Consider the following 20,435-nt stretch of genomic DNA (forward strand, 5'->3'; position numbering starts at 1 on the left):
TTATCATTATTTAATTAACAAGGAATTCCTAAACTATGGTGTGTCAAAGACTTTACAGAAGATAATGAGCTGGACTGGAAAGAAAAAGCTATGTTAATTAAGCAGCTCAGTGATGCAAACCTTTAAACTTAGTTGTATTTTATTGTTAGTTACTCTGTTTGTGTGCAGAGTATGGAGTCAATTCAATTCCTTCATCATTTTTTCATTATCTTCATTTATCTAAACTAAAGTAAGCACAAAAAGAGTGACAAATATTATGAAAGTAAGTGATCTCCTTCTGTTTCACAGATTATGTTTTGAGATGCTGCAACAGTATATAGACCCACGTTATCAGATTCTGATTTGTCTGTCACTAAGTAGCATTTCTATGAAAAGTGTTATTTATTTGATGTGCTAAAAAAATAAGGCCCAAAAAACACACTGGAAATGTCATGTTCTGTTTGCAATACTAAAACACAGATTACAACATTTTCCAAGTGGCACGCCAGATTTCTGCTTTCATGTCAAATATTATCCATATGTACTAAACCACTTCTGTTTTATGAACGACAACTTTTTCTAGTGAAACGCCCTCTAGTGAGACTTTCAGGTTACTGTCCAAGTTGTCAGAGACTAATAGCCATAAATGCCTGAAACTCTGAGTTTGTCTCTATGTTTGTAGAGGCAGAAATTGGTAGATGTTTACAATGTTTCTTCCCCCCCCCCCCCCCCCCCCCCCCCCAGAGAATAACACTTTTCAGTTGTGCTTTCATTGAACAGCCTTCCATGTTGCAGTCAGTAACAACTTTAACTGTTAACCACAAAGCAAAGCATGAAGTAAAGACACTTACAGAAAAAAGAAAGTTTCCACAGGACTCAATGCAATACTGTAAACAAGTGAATCTACCCTTACTGCTTCCATAGCAATTAAGAGCGTGAGCGGCAACCAGGCGCTGCTAATCAAATGGATTGAATAATTGATCATGAGCAACTGTGAGCACCTCTATAAAAGCAGAAGGCTTAGCAGGAGCACTGAGCTGTGTTTTAGCACAATGCCAAGAAAGAAAGACATAAGGACTTAGACTTAGGGCATCAGTGGTCTTAGAGAAGCAAACGCTGCTTGTAATCTTGGAACCAATAAACAAATTTTCAAATAATTTTAAGTTTGTCATTCTAGGGCAAGAAAGGATAATCACAAATGGAAAAGATTCAATACGGTCTTTGAAACGTCCACGAAAATTTGCTCCAAAGTCAGGCCATGGTCAAAGAAACAGCAAAAACTAAATTAAAATCCAAGAGCTACATCTTAGTTAGTTAGTTAGTTGGTTAGCATATTAAACCAACCAACTTAAGTCCTTTTATAAAATTATAAAAGGACTGAAGAAATATGGCTCGTTTGTAAGGGTTGCCGGGTGAAAGCCTGTTTTCTTTAAAAAGAACATGGCAGCACAAATTAAGTTTGCAAAGTTGCATCTGAGCAAACCAAAACTTCTGGAGCTCCTTTGGAAAGCTGAGACCAAAGTGGATATGTTTGGCCTTAATGCAATGTTTTTCAGGTTTCACTGTTTAGAACTTCACTGATTGTAAAATGTTTTCCAACATATCAGGTTTATTGCACATGTTTTGATGCATAAATTGCAAATAAACATAGCACTATCTTGCCCTTGGTTTTCATCCAGGAAACACCTCAGCTGTGAGCGGGGAACCACTGTGAGCGGGGAACCACTGTGAGCGGGGAACCACTGTTCACAGCGACACATCTCAGTGGTGCGACCTGCTCAGTCAGCCAGTGAAATGTGGCCTTGTGGTGATGCTGGTGACTTTTCCATCTTTGGCCTGTGGTAATAACTCTGTGTGTACTGTGATTGATCAACAGTGGAGTTTTTATTAGAAATGTAATTATCAATAAATGTAGTAAAAGTGAGTTTATCTATTGGTAGTGTTACTAAACCATTATAATTGAATGGGCGAAGTCTAACGCCTTCAAGTTCAAAATTCTTATAAAATAAGCAAAGACATTTAACCCAAATCCATTATTTTCATGTGAACAACAAATGATGTAATAGAGTTAGTGTAAACTAAGCATGTACTTGTCTCTCAGCATCAGTTATATATTTTGATGTATTTTCATTTATTAATTTACTTCAACAGGTTTGTACTGTCAATATGCTTACACACCAAATCTGGGATATTTTCTTTAGTGATTTGAGCCCGTTCCAAATGTTGTGAACAACTGGTGGTATTACCTTTGGTTCAGTTTTCGGCTTTCTTGTCTGTGTTGTGTGTACTAAAGCCAAAAATGTGCCAAAACAACAGACACGGCGTTTCTATTTGCTACAAGCTGCTGGAGTTGCACAGTCGCCTCAGGATTGGAGTTTTCCTTCACAATGTGGATTGGATAGTCATGTGACAATAAACATGGTAGTGCGTTTTAAAGGCACAGTACATAAAGTACAGGGTGGCTTGGTGGGTGCAGCGTATTAATGACTTTAAAAACAAAAAAAATGAAACAATTAATTAATTCATTGCCCAGCTCTAATACTTAATACACATTACTGTGTCAAAAATATCATTTATACTAGTTCAGCGAGCTAGACACAAGGTCAGAAAGAGAATTGGAGCTATTTGGCTAAGATTACTGCAGAGTTGGCTCTTTTCCTTACATACCAGTGTCTCTTCTTGTCTCCCACCCATAATCACATCAAAGAAAAGCAGCTGCTGACACACTGAGAAGGTTGGAAATGAAGCCGTCCAAAGCACAGATGTAAACTAAACTATATTCATAGCTGTGTGCAGTCAGCATTTTTATAGCTCCCACTGCCTCTCATGGGTCCATGGGTGGGTTACACAAATGGGTTACAGAATCTGTGGGAGGCTATGTCTCTGTGTTTGCCCATGTGTTACTCAGTTCTTTGCATTAACAGTAATTAACCAGCAAGTAGACAAAGAGTATAACAATGATGATGGGAAAGGACCAATGAGGTGCCGGGGGATAAGAAGAGGGGGGAAAAGGAGTTTAGAAGTTAAGAGGTTAGGAGAATGAGACACAAACGGTAGCGAACGGTGGGGGGGAAGAGTAGTGATCAAAGGTGTGTGGTTGTTCTGGGTAAGTGCGGTGTAATATAAATACATTATATGGTGTGTTGTTGTGTCAAGATCATTTGAAATTGTTCTGTGTGTAAGAGATGGCAAATTAAATCACTTACAGTTGTCAAAGCAACTTTTTCGTGTTTTGGTTTTTTGGTTTGTTTTTATTTTTTAAAGTTGGAATAGAAGAAAATCATTTTATCTATCTATTTATTTCTTGTTTATTTCTTATTTTATTGTTTCTTGTTTGGTTTTCACCACTGAATTGCACGCTCATTTGAATGAGCTCAGGTGTCAGACTCATCCAATGCAGAATTTTCCATTTCCACCTGAGGCGCTTTCATGGAATGCTTTTGCTCATTGTCTGCATTATACTGAGAAGCTCTATCAAATATATCTACTGTAATTGGTTAAACCTGAGGAGAAACAATCCATACAAATTGTAGAATTTATCCTAGTTCTAGTTTTCTTCTTTTCAAATCATTTATAAATACCAGAGGCCCAGTGTCACTGGAAACCGAGCATGCCATGCACTTTTTTTCTCAGATCTTACCGTTATGTTACATATATCTGCACACCCACATTTTGGTTCATCTTTGCATCATCTGTTGAAAGAATATAGTTTCACAGCTGGGGTGCACAGGAAGGACCCTGCAATTATCTATGACTGTTTCTTCACTGAACACTCAGGCCTTTTGTGTTCCTGAGATCACCAGTGCTTTCTTTCTCAGAATGTAAGAACTGGCCACATTTAATGTTCCCAATGTTCTCTCTATGATGGTTTATATTGTGTTGCAGTCTGAGTATGTTTCACTTGCATTAAGAGCTCCTTGCTTCCAAATTATACCCTTTGACTCATCTCCAATTGAGTTTGCTTGCAATGAAAATAAAATTGCCATTGACATCTCCAGACCTTTTAACCACTTCATTAATTAAGAAACAACAAAAGAATTTCCCACATCTCTCCGTGAAACAGCTTTCGAGTGAATTAGTCAGTTACATTTGATGTGAATTTATGCTGTAAGTCTGCTCTTCAATTGCTCTTCTTTATTTAAAATATGTTGAATTAAAATAGATTTGAATCCTTTGTTAATTAATTTTTGGGGTCTAACTTGCTCGTCACTGTTACGTGAGCATAAAGAAACTGTAAAGTGTTAACCAACCATAGCTGCTCCGAAGACTTCACATAAAGTTTCATCCATGAACTCTACAAAGGATTTAATGCTGTCTTTGTCTTTGACAAGGTTTCATTAATCTTATGAGTCAGCCGTTACAGTGAGTTATTTCTGTAAATGTTGCTGTTACAATACTTTGGTTTGTCTAAATTCAGACAAAAGTGTCGACCTCTCTATCACCATCTTAGCATAAAGACATGTCTTAATTAACTTGACACAGTGTCTTGATGATGTGAGATATGCCAGATTATGATCTATGTAATTTTTTGGTGGTTGCAAGCAATAAAAGAATGTCTAATTATGCTTGAAATTCATCCAAGTACTTTGCTGCATTTAAATGTGTAACACAGCCACCGAGCAGATAAATGAGAATACAATATTTTTATACAGAATAAATACAGTATGAGAGAGGTATGTGGTCTTCTGCTGCTGCTGCATGTGCTTCAAGGATCATTGTGCTTTCAGAGGTGCTCTTCCGCATGCCTTGGTTGTGATAAGTGGTTATTTGAATTATTTTTCCCTTCCTATCAGCTTGAAGCAGTCTGGCCATTCTACTCTGACCTTTTGCAGCAACCAGGCATTTTCTGGCAAAAGAACTGCTGCTCACAGCATAGTATTTCTTTTTTTGACATTCTCTGGTTTTGTGGGAAAATCCCAGCTCAGTTTGAACTTCAATAGGTCATCTTGATTGTGTCTACATGCCACTACCCTAAGCTGCTGTTGTGTCATTGGCTGATTACATATTTATACTAATGAGCCGTTGGACAGGTGTACCTAATGAAGTGGAAGCTGAATATGAAAACAACTATTTGACCTAAAAGTATCAAAATCTTCACTCTGCCAGTATTTAGGTCGTTTGCTGTTTGATGATAATAAGCACCCTGCAAGGCAAGAAATTGAGGCTGTAAACAAAGACTGGGTTCAGCATCGAATGACTCCCAACAAAGGTCATAAACTTGGGGGAAGCAGGTGAGCTAACTGAGCTGAAGGTGTGAAGGAGGCCACATCTGGTAAATGTGTCACAAATGGTTAGATAATGATGTGAAAGTCAGGCATAACTTTTAGCCTTCTTGTTTCAAGATTAATTATCCCACAGTGTACATACAACGTTTTAATGCAAAGTAAATGGGGGAAAAAGAAAAAAGAGAAATAAAACATGCATGAGTACCACATAGTATTTTTGCTGTAAGAACAGAATTATCAAAGAACATTTAATTTAATCATAACTACAAAAGCCCAGTAAATGAATACTGTTCCCACGTCTTCCTAGACTACACCACGAATGGGACTGACTGAGAATGAGAAAAGACTGAAACTAAGCTTCAAACAAACACTGTCTATCCTCACGTCCCACCCATCTGCGTGTTTGTCTGTCTTTCCTTCAAGGCACATGTGTCCTTAGTACTTCTGGGCAAAATCTGCCAAAGAGGCCTCTGACTGCAGAGCTAAAGGCAGGGGAGAAAAATGAGAGGAAAGGAGAGACAGAGTGATGAAAGGATGACAACGAGTGACATACTGTGTCAAAAGATTGAATAAAGCCTTGATATCAGAAAACACACTACTTCATTCTTTGCATGCCAATTACACACTCAGTACTTTTCGTACCTATAGAGATGTGTTGGATATTTTGCATGAGTGTTTTATTTCCCCTTCTGAGAATCTTGGGAACTCTAATATGCTGTATGTCATCCATGTCTATCAGCAGCTTATATGTATATGTGTACTGTATATATATATACAGTACACATATAGTTTGTCTGTAAAGCATTAGGAGTGTTGATCTGTGATATACTGAGGTCATAATTATAATTATTGTAAAAATAAATCAATTTATATATTTTTTTAAAAAGCACTCATTAAACCTGTCTAAGGTGGAAGAATGAATAAACTTATCCACCTGACTAGCCTTCACCCTTTTCCTAGGCCTTTTCCTGAGCTAGCCTCTAGCCTGCTATCCTGCTGCTTTTTCCAATTCCTCCTCCAGGCCAACCACCTGCCAGTCTGCTACACCAATGCCTCAAGTCTGCTACCCATGAATTTCCTACCTATATTCAGCATTAGACAAATCCTGATAGCTGCCTTTCTGGGAAACTAAGAAAACTCATAAGAGGGCCAGAAAAAAGCAATACTCCTTATTGGCTACTAGATCTACCCCTTGGAATCTCTCTAAATTCCAATTAGGCTTTGCAACAATATGCAAGATGTGTCCTATGCATGTGCTCTTTCTGTCCGAAGCTATTCACAATAAAACCCCTAAACATATACACAATACAATTACTCATCTTTGAGTAGTAGAGGTTACTCTTATTGATAATAAATAGTTGCAGTAGCATGTGGAATCAATTTACAGCAAAATGTAAGAAGAAAGAAAACCTTTTTTTTTTTTTTAATTTTTAAACTAACTTAGTAGTATAATGTCAGCACATTTTTGCACCTGCATAGAATAATCAGATTTTTCATTACACATTGAGCAGTGTTGCAACCAAGCAGAAGTGCATTTCTCTATTTACTTTATATAGGAATCAGTTCTTCACACAACTCATTACATTACTTTGCAGCATTAGGATCACCTAACATGACCTACATTTCAACACAAATCTACTTTTAAGGAGTGTGTACAATCCACCAACAGCAAAACTGCTGAAAACCTGCCCAAAGAGCACCTGACATAAAAATGTGTTAACCGCAGCTCTGCTGTGCAAACTGAAATTGTATGTATCATATTTCTTTGGCCAGTGCTTGTATTGAGTTGATATTTTGTTTGCAACAGAGGATAGCTATTCCTGGTCACGTTCTTGTTTTTCATGCAACAATCAGACAAAGTGATGTGCATATGTCTACTCCTGAGCATATTTTGCTTGTTTTGCCATTTCTGTCATAGCTGATGTGCAGACTAATGTTTGGCAGTTGTTGAAAAGCAGCATTTGATGGCTAATGGCAGTATAGAAGAAACAAAGACAACTGAAAAATGTATGGGATACAAATAACGGCATAATTGTTTGATAAGTAACTGTAGTGTTATCACTGATAGTTTTCCACTTTACCAATAGCTGCGTCCACAGCATTATAGAAAAGTATGAGGTAAGGCAGGTAAGAATTATTAACTCAAATACATATGAAGTATCATGAAAACATCCTTTATTGATGAAAACTGGACTTAAGTTTAATTTAAGAAAGGTGGTTGGCATCAGTGTGAATTGTGACATTTTACAATCATGGATATTTTGCGTGGTTGCGATATATATTATGTAATATAATACTAAAAGACAAGGCTTTCAGACATATACACTGACTCACTCACTCTCTCAGGCAACTATAACAAACTGCAGGAACAGATATGTAGTCATTGTCATCATCAGCTCCAGCAGCTAGTGGATTTCTATCTGAATAAAAACAAAAACATTTAGATTTTAAGAAAAAAATCTATTTATGCTTCAGATCTTTGGTATCCAAATCATGAAGGTTTGCCTACTACTTCATAACTTTTATTATGTAAGCTGTTTAGAAAAGTATGAGACTGTATAAACGACATGACTGTGCCATGCATATAAACCATGGCACAGTACAGTGTCACATACACAACACACACACACACACACACGCGCACACGCACACACACACACACACACCTAAGCCTGGATTAAGTGTGAGCATTTGTGAAATGATTTGAAACCCTAGGAGAGCAAAGAGGATGCATATGCATTGTGTTTATGTGATGTGCATTTGGCTTAGCTTTGTGCACATTTTACAGCCTATGTCTGCTTGTATTCAGGGCCTGCAGTGCGTCTGTGTGGGTTTCTGTGACTACAGACCAGCAAAACAAAACAAAACAGCTTTAGACTCTGGAAAATGAAAAAGAAGAACAAAGGAACTTTCCCTGGCTTGTTTTAACTGAGGATGTACCGCAATCAATATTATTATTGACTAAAGGAAAGGTAGTGTTTGACTATTGATTACTTATTTCTGCATTAGTCCACAGCTGAAGACTCTCAGCCAGAAAACATAACTGTAAATCTGAAAGCATGTGAACATGAGTCTTTTTTATGAATGAAGGCACAAAGATATACAGTTGTTTTTTTTTTTTCATGTCTGGAAATCTGTAAGCTAAAAGCTAAAAGCTAAAAGCAGCCACAAGTACCTACAGGTTTTTGCAGGCTGCAGGTTAGTGGGGGATGATCTAATCTCTAATCCGCTGGAACAATTTAGAAGTGGTCTTCCCAGAATCATCAAAGGGTGATCCGTCCAAACAGAGCTTTTCGTGTTTCAGTATTTTTTTCATAAAATACAGTCACTTTGGAAGTTTTCCACAGCTTCCGACTCATCCGAAAATCAATTTAATTTGTTGTTTTTCTCACTAATCCACAAATAGTGCCCACAATGAAAATGCAAAAGCCAAGTTTTTCATGTAAATGTTTTTTTTTTTTAAAGGAAAAATCTCAGACTCTGCCTTCATGGAAATGATTATCATTAACAACAACTACCAGGAAAGGATTCGCTTCTGCTGGAGTTTTACTCCTGTTAAAAGCCAGTTTCTCCTTCCCACCGTTGCAAAGTGCTAGCTCATATGGGGTCTTTTGATTATTGGGTGTTTCTCCAGAATACTGTAGCTTATTTACCTTACAGTAGAAAGGACTTTGAGGTGACTGTTGTTGTGATTTGGAGCTGCATAATCAAACCTGAATTCACCCTTCTGTCTAAGCCCAGTGGAAGCGCATTAAGTGAGGCGCAAGACCAAATGCATTCTCAAGTTTTTCCACAGACTGCCAGTGCTGAGCTTTACTGCAACTTTTGTGCCATCTGAACTAGAGAACATTTGTCAAAAACATCCTGAACTAAGGCATGTGCCACATTGTGTCTGCTAACAGACTGTTTTTAAATCCATCAACATAGTAGTTCCTCAAAACATTGCCTATTTGCCAGATCGTGTTGATTTAAATTTCTTCCTCATCCCCAAAACAAATTTCATTTTGAACGGTTGTCATTTTGACATAGTGGAGGAAATCCAGTGCATGTCACAAATGGAAATCTGAAAGAACAGCAGCAATCCAAAGCACAGCAGAATTGCTGGGAACAGTTTATAATTACACAAGGATGCTACTTTAAAAGGGGATATCAGCCAAATTTAAATCATATAGGATTGATTTGAACTCTATTGCTGCCCTCATATTCAGGCCCTTGAATTGGGTTCTCTGCCACTGTGTTTTTATAGGTTTCCTCTTTTTTCATGACCATCCAGGAAGCTGAACTGAAATTTAGTTTTTAGATATAGCTAAGTATTTCTTTTCTTTTCTGAGTGGGGATTTATGATTCTTGTCTTGGTCTTAGAGACCCTGACGTCTACTTGCTACATTTTATATATATATATTGTTGCACATTTTGCTACAGTTTGCTATACAGTTTATATATTATATATATTATATATAATTTTTCATATATTATGCTCGTTCCATAATCTTGTTCCAGATTTCTGGTTGGGTTGTCCCCCCTAGACTTTTAGATGAGGGGTTGTAAGAGTAATGCAAACCAGAAACAGAGATAATTCATCTTCATCCTTTACTTTGAATGCCTGACCCTGCAACCAAATAAGTTTCAAAAATGCAGCTTTCACTTTGAAAGTGAAAGTCTCCATTGCACCGACCACATTTTCACTACTGCTCGGGAAGTACCTTTCTAATGTTTGCATATAGAACAGCATCTTTAATGCAAAAAAATATGTTTCCCCAGCAGGGTCTCCTACTGATCGCAAGGCCCATGAAACTGAGATCTTATGCAGATAAGGTTCAGTGAATTCAGTTAGGAACAGGTGTACTCCAATTAGTTTGTAGAAGCAGCAAGGCATACACATTTATAGCATATCTGTATTTAAAAAAAACTGCTTTTTGCTTTTTTAATGTCTTTAGACTGAAGGGCAAAAAGAATCAAGTCTAAATCATGACAAAATATAGAAGACCTAAACATGTTTTCAAACTTTATAAAAGCATTGCAAACTTACTGATTTGTCAGTGCTTGGCTTTTTCCATTAAATCAGCCATGAGGCCTCCAGCGTCTGTCTTCACCTTTTTCCCACAACAAAATGCAGCTTCAGTGAATCATAAAGCCCAATAAATGCCTCTTTTCTTTAGAAAATTGCTTAAAACAAAAATGCTCAACAGATGAAACAATTGCCACTGTATTCAGGTGTTCAGTGCTCTCTGGATGCCGTTTTGTTTTCAGTACCAGAATGCTCTTAACTTTTGCGTATGTAAGAGGAAAACAAATAACACATTTCACAAACTGGGTTCTAGACCAACTCTGTGACCAAGACATTGCAACAGTCAGCTTCTGTAGGCAAAAATCACACTAATTAGAATGCAAACAGATGCTTCAGTAGAACATGCCACCAAATACTCATCCAAATCAACAGTGCCTAGGCATGCACACAGGCACACACACACACAAGCAGGCTGACTAGAGATACAGTCTCTCTGTGAAACTGCAGTTGCAGAATGGGTGACAGAGCTAAAATATTTATACCCAGATCTTAGCAGTCAGTACTAACAGAGGAGGGAAGACGGGGGAAAGATGGATAACGACAGGGAAAGAGGAAGATATCCAAGAGAGGCAGGCTACAAGAAAAGGGGCGATGGAAAGTGTCGCTGTCTGTGGGTAAGAGGAAAAGCAGAGTGATAACAACAGAGAGAGAGAGAGAGAGATGAGTGTGCAGCACAGATGCCAAATGAATCTAGGGCAGTTCAGAAAAACAAGGCATTATTCCAAAATCCACTTGCTATGTGTGTGCAAGTATGTGCATGTAACTGTATTTCATTATTTGTGTGTACGTGTTTGTGTGTGTAATCTACAAGAAAATATGCTAAGCATCCATTCAAAGTCAAAGTAGCATACCAGAGGTTAAATATCAAGCAGAAATACCACAAGTTTCTCTTGCGATTAATCTCTGTGCTTTTATTCATCACCCTTGAACAATTGCACTGCTCTACACATCCCTCCCACTCTACTTTCTGCCTCCCCTTCTCACACACACACACACACACTTCCACAGCAGGCAAGCGAGTTTTTTTCCCCGCTCCTTCATGAAACTCAAACGCCGAGGGATTTTGTATATATGAGCATGGGTGTGAGTTAAAAAGGGGGGGGGGGGGGGGGGGGGTTGGCACAAACCAAAGATGATGGCAGATGGCGTCCTTACTTAACACACATACAGTACACACAAACACTAAACACTAAGCAGATACAGTACATCTTCATGCCATGAAAAAAAGAGCACATGCATAACATTCATGGATCATAATAAGCGTCCATCCAGACATATAAAAGCTTCATCAACCTTCTGTTGAGGTCTGTGCAGATATGGTGGAAAATTTAAAAAGAATCACCAATCACAGCATTTAAAATAGCTCCAATATACTTTTTTTCTCTGACACTGATTTTGATTGACACTTACAAGGTAAACAGTTTCATATTGTGTGCGCTTAACATATGAGTAAGTCCATTTTCTAAGACTCTAAAAATATTGCTCTTATGATTCACATCAGTAACAGCTGCATATTGGATGAGTCATGTCAAAATGCCTTCATCCTCTGGAGATTATTAAATTTAGAAAGCCTCCAAACACTTCATAAAGTTTAAACTAGTTGAACTAATTTCCATTCACTTTTGAAACACTGTGGACTTATTGGTCCAGATCACCACCTTACAGTAAATACACAGATCTGGAACCTTGACTCTTATATGATGATATGTTTTTTTTTCCCTCTCTCTGACCATTTCAGTCAGACAACTCACATTTGGAGTACTTACGTAAGGCAGAGAATAGAGTTCTGACCTCATCACTCCTGGCAGAAAACACTTGCGTAGAGGTATTGGGGAATGATGGGTAAAAATACCTCCAGTCAGTCTGCAGGTCTGCAGGTGGGTGACGTGGTAGTTGAAGCTGAGCAGGGGAAATGTGCACTGGCAGAGTGCAGGGAGAGATGGCAAAATTTGCAGCTTGAATAGTTTCGAAGCACGATGTCAAGAAGAAGGTTTATCGCGTGTGCAGCAGTGCAGCTCTGCTGATTGCTTGAACTTTGCCCCTTTAAATGCATTACCATTGCAATGCTGAAAAATTTTCTCACAGTGTAGCCAATTTGTGATGTTCTATTCTGAAGCGAGGCGTGACCGTCCATACACACATCAAAACACTCGCGCACGTGTTGCTTGAGTTTGTCACCAACACCTACCATCAGACAGACACACATCAGTGCATCCTCCTCTTTGTGTGCGACAGCCATTCTCCGTCAGAATCATTTTGTCAGTGTCAGGTCATATTGCACCACTTTGTCACTCCAATTACAGTCATAAAGCTCAGAGTTGCAAATCTATTAATGCGAGAACCGAAATCAGACTGGCCCTGAAATAAAGGCTCATGTGAGTTTACTGAGCAGATGTGGAGCTGAGTCCTTACTTAAAAGTGCTTGTCAATTCCCACACTGTTTAAAGCCCGCTGGCTTTCAGCGGATCTGCATGTGGCTATGAAAGTAATGAGAAAAGAACGCCTATGCCTCTAGCTGATTCAGCTAAAATGACTTCAGCATTGTTTTTAAAGTCACACTGTAGCTGAGTTCAGGTAGCACATAACGGGTCTGTGCCACTCGGCAGCGTGGGACTTTACGCTCAGCACTGGGTTGAAAATACTTGGTGACAAGGATTTCTGCAGATTTTCCATCAACTCTTTCCTGAATTTATGGTTAGCTTGACAGGTATGAGATGTGCTTGAACCCTCCTGTGAGAGTTCCTGTCATTCAGCGGGTTAGGTGGTGTTGAAGAGCTGGTTCACCAGCTTCTCATTCCTCCCTGTTTTTTCCCGTTCTTCTTGCCCTTACTCCTCATACTGTAACATTCTTATTTCCCATCTCTACCTGTTACATGCATTGCTTTCCATCATTTCTCCCACTCCCTGGCACCGTTCTGTGTAAACCCTCTGTATTCCTTTCACGTCTCATCCTCCGACACAGGGAAACACAGATTTCCCCCCTATCAACACATTCCCGCCTAGTTGAAGTACAGCTAATGAAACTGACTCTAAATCTCTCAAATCTGTCACTGGATGTTACATTTCTGAAACCCCGTCACAGATTCACTGTCTACTATGTGTCTCAGTTTCTTGCCCAAGGGGACCTCCCACAGGTTCTGGGCAGTGAAGGAGTGACAGTTGTTGTGAAACATGACTGTTGTATTGATTGCACACAGCACCGCAACAGCTGGTAGGCTGAAAAGGGAGCACAGTGTGCTGTGGCCAAGAATTTTGATGTGGAGGAGTAAGCAAGTGTGGATGTTTCCCTGGGGTTATCCCTCTCAGGATCTTTGCATAATCTTTTCTGGTGGATCCAGACATTGATTTGGAGGGGCGTGGCTGGGAAAAAGGGACGCTACGAGAGGTAAATCTGGTGGGGAGTAACAATTGTGGGCCAGTGAGCTGAGAAACCTGCTTTCCAGGAATATAAACTTTAGGTAAGTCCATTATGAGCACAGTGCTCAAAATGAACTGGCCCATAATGGACTGCAACTTAGTAAATCAACCCTGCATTTAGGAAGGCACGATACTGACATTTACATCTTTATTTACTGTAAAGGTTTACAGAAGTCTACAATTTTACAGTGTGGCAGATTTTTCATAGTCTCTATCTTCAGATAGAGAAGGTATGAATAGGAAAGGAAAAAAAATCATTTTTATATTATTATAATAGTTTATCAGTTAAAAAGCTAGTTGAAGACCCCGTTGTAAATATACAGTACTGTGCAAAAGTCTTGATCCAGCTCACCTTTTCATTTCTTTTTTGCTTCCAAGAGGCCAGACTTTTGTTGTAATTTTTAGATGGTCTTCAGTTAACCAGGCTTTCTGAAGGTCTTTCAAAGTTTGGTCCCCTGCAAGTTACTTAACACTGACCTATGATTAGAAAAGGTACCTAACTCAAAAGATTAATTACTGCTGTGTCTACACATGCCAGAAAACATTTAAATGCATTTTAAATTGTATCTTTAAGGCACTTATTACTAACTAGCTGAATCCATAAAAATGCCAATGATACCAAGGTTTGACAGGGATAAAATAATATTACTTCACCAACCAAGGGGATCCCCAAAGAGGCATTATCCAAAAACTTTGCATTTTTCAGAATGCCTTTGGGAAAAAACTGAAGAAACTGGACAAATGAAAGATAAAAGAAAAAGAGGAAAACCTAAAAATGTATCTACAGCAGATGAACAGTATCTGACAAGCCATCTCTTTAAGAAATAAAAACAAATCCTGCAAAGACCTCACACACGACCAAAGATGGTGCATCTGGCCCTTCAGTTGATTCATGCACTGTTCACTGAAGTGTCATCAAAAACTCAGGGGAATAGTGGCTGTCAACAAGTCATTATTAAGGAAGGGAAGCAGGGAAAGAAGGCTGAGATACGCTAAACTACACAAGAACCTGACTGAAAATCAGGGGCAACAGGTCTGATGGAGTAATGGATCCAAATTTATTTATTTTCTAACTCAAATCATCAGCAGTATGTATAGAAGAGGGCAGGAGAACGGTACCAAAGTGACTATCTACAGCCATCTGAAAGACATGGTGGAGTCATGGTTTGGTGCATTTGAGCCAGCACTGTTGGGGATCCTCGTGAAAGTCAGTGGAAGTATGAACCACAGAAAAGTATCATCAGGTGCTGATCCGCCATGCAGTACAAATTGGCAACAACTTCATTTTTCAGCATGACAACGATCCCAAAAACACTGCCAATGGAGTAAAAGTGTACCTGGGAAATACACAATGGAAAACTATCAGTCATGGACTGGCCTCCCCAGAACCTGGACCTCAACATCACTGAAGCAGAATGGGATCATGATCACACTGAACTGAACAAAAGACAGTCAGTATCCAAAGAAGAGCTTCTAATTTCCTTAAACAAGGCTGATAACTACTAGTGATCATATAAAATACTGACTTTTAAGCCCATTAGTCTCGGTCCCATATGTCTCCTTGTCATAGGAGGTTTCAGTCCTGTGTTTTAAATCCTACATTTCTTGTATACTGTTATCAATAAGGCTGAATTTGTATCTACAGCTTGGAGTCTAGAGTTGCAAAATGGCAACATCTCAACAAGTCGGCTGTGAGATGTAGCAGTAGTGATTTAGTAGCAAGGCAGCTAAGCAGTCAGTCACGCTCCCAGCCATCTGGGTTTATATCCCATCAGTAATCAGAAGTGCACACTATACATGTCGTCAGATATGTACAACATTTTTTATGCATTTAATCTCCACATTAGTTTGTGCTATTATACTGGCCATATGGAATAGAAAGAGAAAAAAGAATGTCCTTTCTCTCTGATAGCAAATATTGTGTTTTACATCTAGACTCCTTCACCAAACCACCATCGTTTGACCTGGATCCTAGGACAAGATGCCTAAATTAGGCTAGCTGAGCTCTAACTATCTTGGTCTCTAAGTGCTCTGAGGTTAAGACCATAAAATTGCACTAATGGCTCAAGTCATTAACTTTTCAATAACTACTGAAGCTCCCACCCATCTGGCACCAGTCCAGTCCTCCACTCACCTATCTTTCTTTCCTCCGTTTTATGCACAGTGAACTCTACAGTGTCAATTTATAGTGTTTTCATTCATAAAAACTGAAATCAAAGTTTTTGCTAGTATTATATTTGTCAGCTCTTGAGATCTAACCTAACAGTCAGCAGCACAGATTTTTTATGAGTAACACAGTTCAATAGCATCCTGATGAAGTGAAGATTATATTGCAGCAAGCCAAAGGCTTTTGGTTGGTAGGTGGTCATTATTTAGGTCTCCCAGGCACACCTCCCCTACTGATTTTCTCTCCCCCTTCTTCCTTGGTGCACCACTGATCTGTGATTGCAATTGATTGGAGACTGCTCATCATTCCTCCAGGGGCAACAAAAGGAATCATGGGACAAATGAATGCAGCAGGTAGAGAGAAAATTAAGAAATGTGTGGAAGGCAAACTGATACTATTAAGGGAAGATATGGGGCTCTCTATAGTTTGACATGTAGGTCTTATGTATTTTTTATTTATGCAAGTAGGTGACGACAGTGATTGAATGAGCCAAGGTAAAAAAGGCCAGTAAAGGCTTTCACTTTAGTGAAAGCTAATTTACTATATGGCATACGAAGGAACCCCCTGCTTAGGAAATTGACATGTGACAAATGAAAGGAAAATAATCACAATAACAAAATTATAGCAGGATTCTGGATCCTGATTCTGATAAATAATAGGGTTGGGAGAGAAAAAAGATTCAGTATTGTATTGCGATATTTTGTGAGACAATATTGTATTGATGAAGAGACACTAAATATGTGTGTTTTGTTAAAAAGTTAAAATTCTCTGGGAATAGTAGAAACAAGAGGCCTTATCTCACTTGATAGGAAGCAACCTTTCTGCAAACAGTCGCAGTCTGACTTGGACAGTCACCAATAGAGAGGCTGCAGAAGGTTTGCAAGTTCTATCTAATTTATAAATGCAGACAGATTGCCAACATATTGATATCAGTCTGAGTCTTTATGAATAAGCATAACTTGTGGGGACTTGACTTAGCTGACTACTAGCTGGTTGTATTCTGGATATATTCATATGGAACAGGGCAAGGTTGCTGAGTACAGATGTAATAGTTAAATGTGATTTTCTGTCCATGTAGACAGAAACACGCAATGTTCACTGATTCATCAGTTAACTGCTGTATTATCAGAAATATATTGCATATATTTGTGAACTTCACCCCATATAATGGCATACTGATGACTACTGACTTCGGTATTAGGGCAATAATTGATGAAGTGAGATAACTTTGGATAAAACAGATAATGTCAGAGTTAAACTTTAAGGATAATTTGCAGTTGAAAAAGGTGATAATTCACAATATATGTTATTAAAATTGTCACAAAATGTAAAATAAAAAATCATGAGTGAAGTATCGTGGTAATAATCGTATCTTGGGATATCTGATGATTCCCACCTCTCATATGTAATACATATATAATAAAATATAATAATGTATTCCCCAGCTTTGTGTTTTGGTGATGGTGTCGAGCATCATCGTTAGGCTATTTGTTAATTATGTGCAAGTAATTATGATTTAGGTGTAGCGAAAGCAGCAGTTAATGAGTCATAGTATTTTCATAGTCATCATACCATTTAGTGAACCACTGTGCCCTATGGATGGAGGCCCTATAATCCTGGAAGAGACCATTCTAGTCAGGATGTAGAAAAACAGGATGTCAGAGCAAGCCTCCACAAATTTGGTCCAATGCATTCATCTAAGTGGACCAAAACCATCAGCAAAATAACCCCACAGGCATAACAGAGCCAACGGGGGTCTCCTCACTGCCGGGTCAACCGTTTATGTTTTCTCTTTTAATTTGTCACCTGTCCAAGCCTGCCACTATAAGGAGAAACCAATGGCACCATTTCAGGAAGCATCCTCATTTGTTGATTATATGCATTCCCTCTTTCATTATCTAAGTGAACACAAGTCCTTCCTTTGTTATACTGTCTATTTACATGATGTATGCAGATCATTTTCAAAGACACACATGCACGCGTACACACGCACACACACGCACAACAGCTTGGACACCCACTACTGCATCAGTGTCTCCAGACACTGTCAATTAATTAGGGCTGCAACGATATGTCGACATAATCGATGACGTCGACTATAAAATTTCATCGACGCAGGATTTTATTGTATAGATGTGTTTGTCCTGTAAAAAGGCTTGAGCACCTCTCAGATGGCTGAAGTCACAACAGAGAGCATCTTTAGCATGGTTATCAGCAAGCGTCACTCCAGAGCACGTCCACTGCAATCGTGAATTCATGAACTGAATCATCTGAAAACTTCGGAAACTTTGTTAATTTGGACTGGAAACTAAAAATATTTTGATTTAATTGGAAGCTTGTTTTGAACGTAGGGACAGAAGTCTTTTTCCAGTTCCTATTTGCACATTATTATTTGTTTAAATACTACTAGCGCTATAATGTGTATTGCCTAATACCTAATTCATATGTTTCCTGGGTCATTATTTTAATTTGCTGTGGGATGAGACAAAAGGGTGATATTCGCAGGTGGGCAGACTTGAGCAGGTGAGGTACTGGAGCCTAGAACAGGACGTTTCTCCACAGGACACGGAGATAATTAGAGTTATTGAAATAATCCCTGACTAATCGACTAATGAGCGAAAAATTGTTTGTTAGTCGACTACCCAAAAAATCTTTAGTTGCAGCCCTACAATTAATATAATCAAGTTAGTGATTACAACAAAAAAGATAAGTGTTGTTCACATTTGCTAACTGTTATCTCGTGCCTAGCAGCCTAAAAATGTGTGGGCGAAAGAATCTGTGCGGTCCATCGGTCAGTAGTCGGACACTGTTGCTGCTGCCGGCAGACTATCTCTCTCTCTGTGTCTCTCCCTCAATCGCTAACTCACACACGCGCGAGCACAGTGAAACTAAAGGCAGCTTAAGCCAAAGCCCTGACTGCAGGTAGAAGAACAGAGAGGTGTCTGTAGCGCAACAGAGTAGCTGGTCCATCCATTCACCCTCCAAAAAGAAAAAAAAAGAAAAAAAGAAAAACCCACAAGCTAGAGCACACGCGCGCGCGCACGCACAGTCAGTTTTATGCCCTGAGCGATTCCCTCCCTCGACACTAAATCCCCTCGCGCACATCTGTCCATGGCGCGTACTCTGCCCGGCCATCCTATCTCCGCAGAATCCAGCATAAATACCAGCCAAGCTTCATGTGACACTCTAAATCTACCGCCACAGATTTTAATCACTTCTAAAGCCAGTCGCGCAGGAATACCACCTTATGAACGACAACTGTACCAAAAAGAAAAGAAAAAAACCCGAAGAAAATGCGCGCTAATACCCAGCAATAAAATTCTCCCGATTGCACGTACATATTTCTAAAACCTAACTTTGCTCCTCATCGCGGATAATTCAAACCACAAACAGGGAAAAGCGTGCTTCCATGACCTCATGAAATCTGCCATATGGGGCTTCTGTTGCACCAAGAGGACTCAACCTAGCAAAGCGTTGGGAGTCTGTGGTGCAGGTGCGTCCTCCCGTTGCCGTCGCGTGCATATATTTTATCATACCAGGTTGGGTTAAAATAAATAAATAATTAAAAAATATAAAAGATGAAAAGGGGCAATTTTTGTACAGTACCTTCACTCATTTTTCCTCCAAATCGTGCGTCGAGGGAACAAAAAGGGAGCTTTTTTTCCATCCAACGTCGCAGGCTCACCACCACGGCGGGAGTGGATAAGTGAGAGAGAGAGGGGGAGAGATAGAGAGGGAGGGAGGATGCATAGCCTAGACCTCTGCGTAGACTAATATAGTCCAACTGCAGTGGGCATCTACAACTGGCTTCATTTTCACTACAGTATAACCTACCTGCGGATTGGGTCACCACTTAACCTCTTTTAATTGCTGGTGTTTGGTGTTTAATATTCATAAAATCTTCAAGTCATCACACCTAGGATTATCCAGCGTTGATTGCCATAACTCTGCATGCACACACAGGAGGCTGACACAGACATGCAGTCACTGCATCAGTGATTCCTTCCACCTCACATTCAAGACGTGAATAGGCGCACAAGCAATCTGACTGCCCTCGTAAAACTTGATTGAACAGATGCAAAAAAAAAGAAAGAAAGAAAGAAAGAAAGGAAAAAGAAACCAATGAAAGACCTTTTAATAAGTACAGTTTCTTGAAATATGTTAATTATTTACTCCTTCCAAAAACACAATAATGCTAAAAGCAGCATCTGACCCCAAGCACAATTCAATAATTTGCAGCATTTTTTTTCTAGGTTATGGTGAGGGGACAATAAAAAATGCATTGTTGTGTTCAAATGAGAGCCTACGTTTTTGACAGTTCCTCCTCCTCCTCTTCCTTCTCTTCCCTCTCATTTTAACCGCAAACACATTTGAAGCTCTAAGATGGAGTAGGATGGGAGCGATGAATTTTCCCAGCAGTTTGTGAATCAGGCTATTGCAGGAAAAATCTAGAGGTATGAGAAACCCCTGAGGATGTTCTGCCTGTGTGGACAGTGGGGAGGATGATTCTGTTTTTTTCACGGCAAGAAATATGTTGAAGGTGTAATCATACTCAATTAACACTCTTCCCCTCCTCATT

The 20,435-nt window shown here is 39.1% G+C and overlaps 1 protein-coding gene across 2 annotated transcripts in view; it reads right to left on the reverse strand.

The window, feature by feature from the left end:
* Nucleotides 1-19,621, reverse strand: part of elfn2b (extracellular leucine-rich repeat and fibronectin type III domain containing 2b) — an 84,253-nt gene extending 64,632 nt beyond the window's left edge. For both annotated transcript variants that reach the window (XM_082530677.1, XM_082530676.1), the window contains exon 1: nt 19,463-19,621. The gene's annotated coding sequence lies outside the window, so the exon portion shown is untranslated. The remainder of the gene's footprint in view (nt 1-19,462) is intronic.
* Nucleotides 19,622-20,435: the final 814 nt, after the last annotated feature.

Source organism: Aulonocara stuartgranti, assembly GCF_965226115.1.
Source record: "Aulonocara stuartgranti genome assembly, chromosome: 4".
Classification (NCBI taxonomy): Eukaryota; Metazoa; Chordata; class Actinopteri; order Cichliformes; family Cichlidae; genus Aulonocara; species Aulonocara stuartgranti.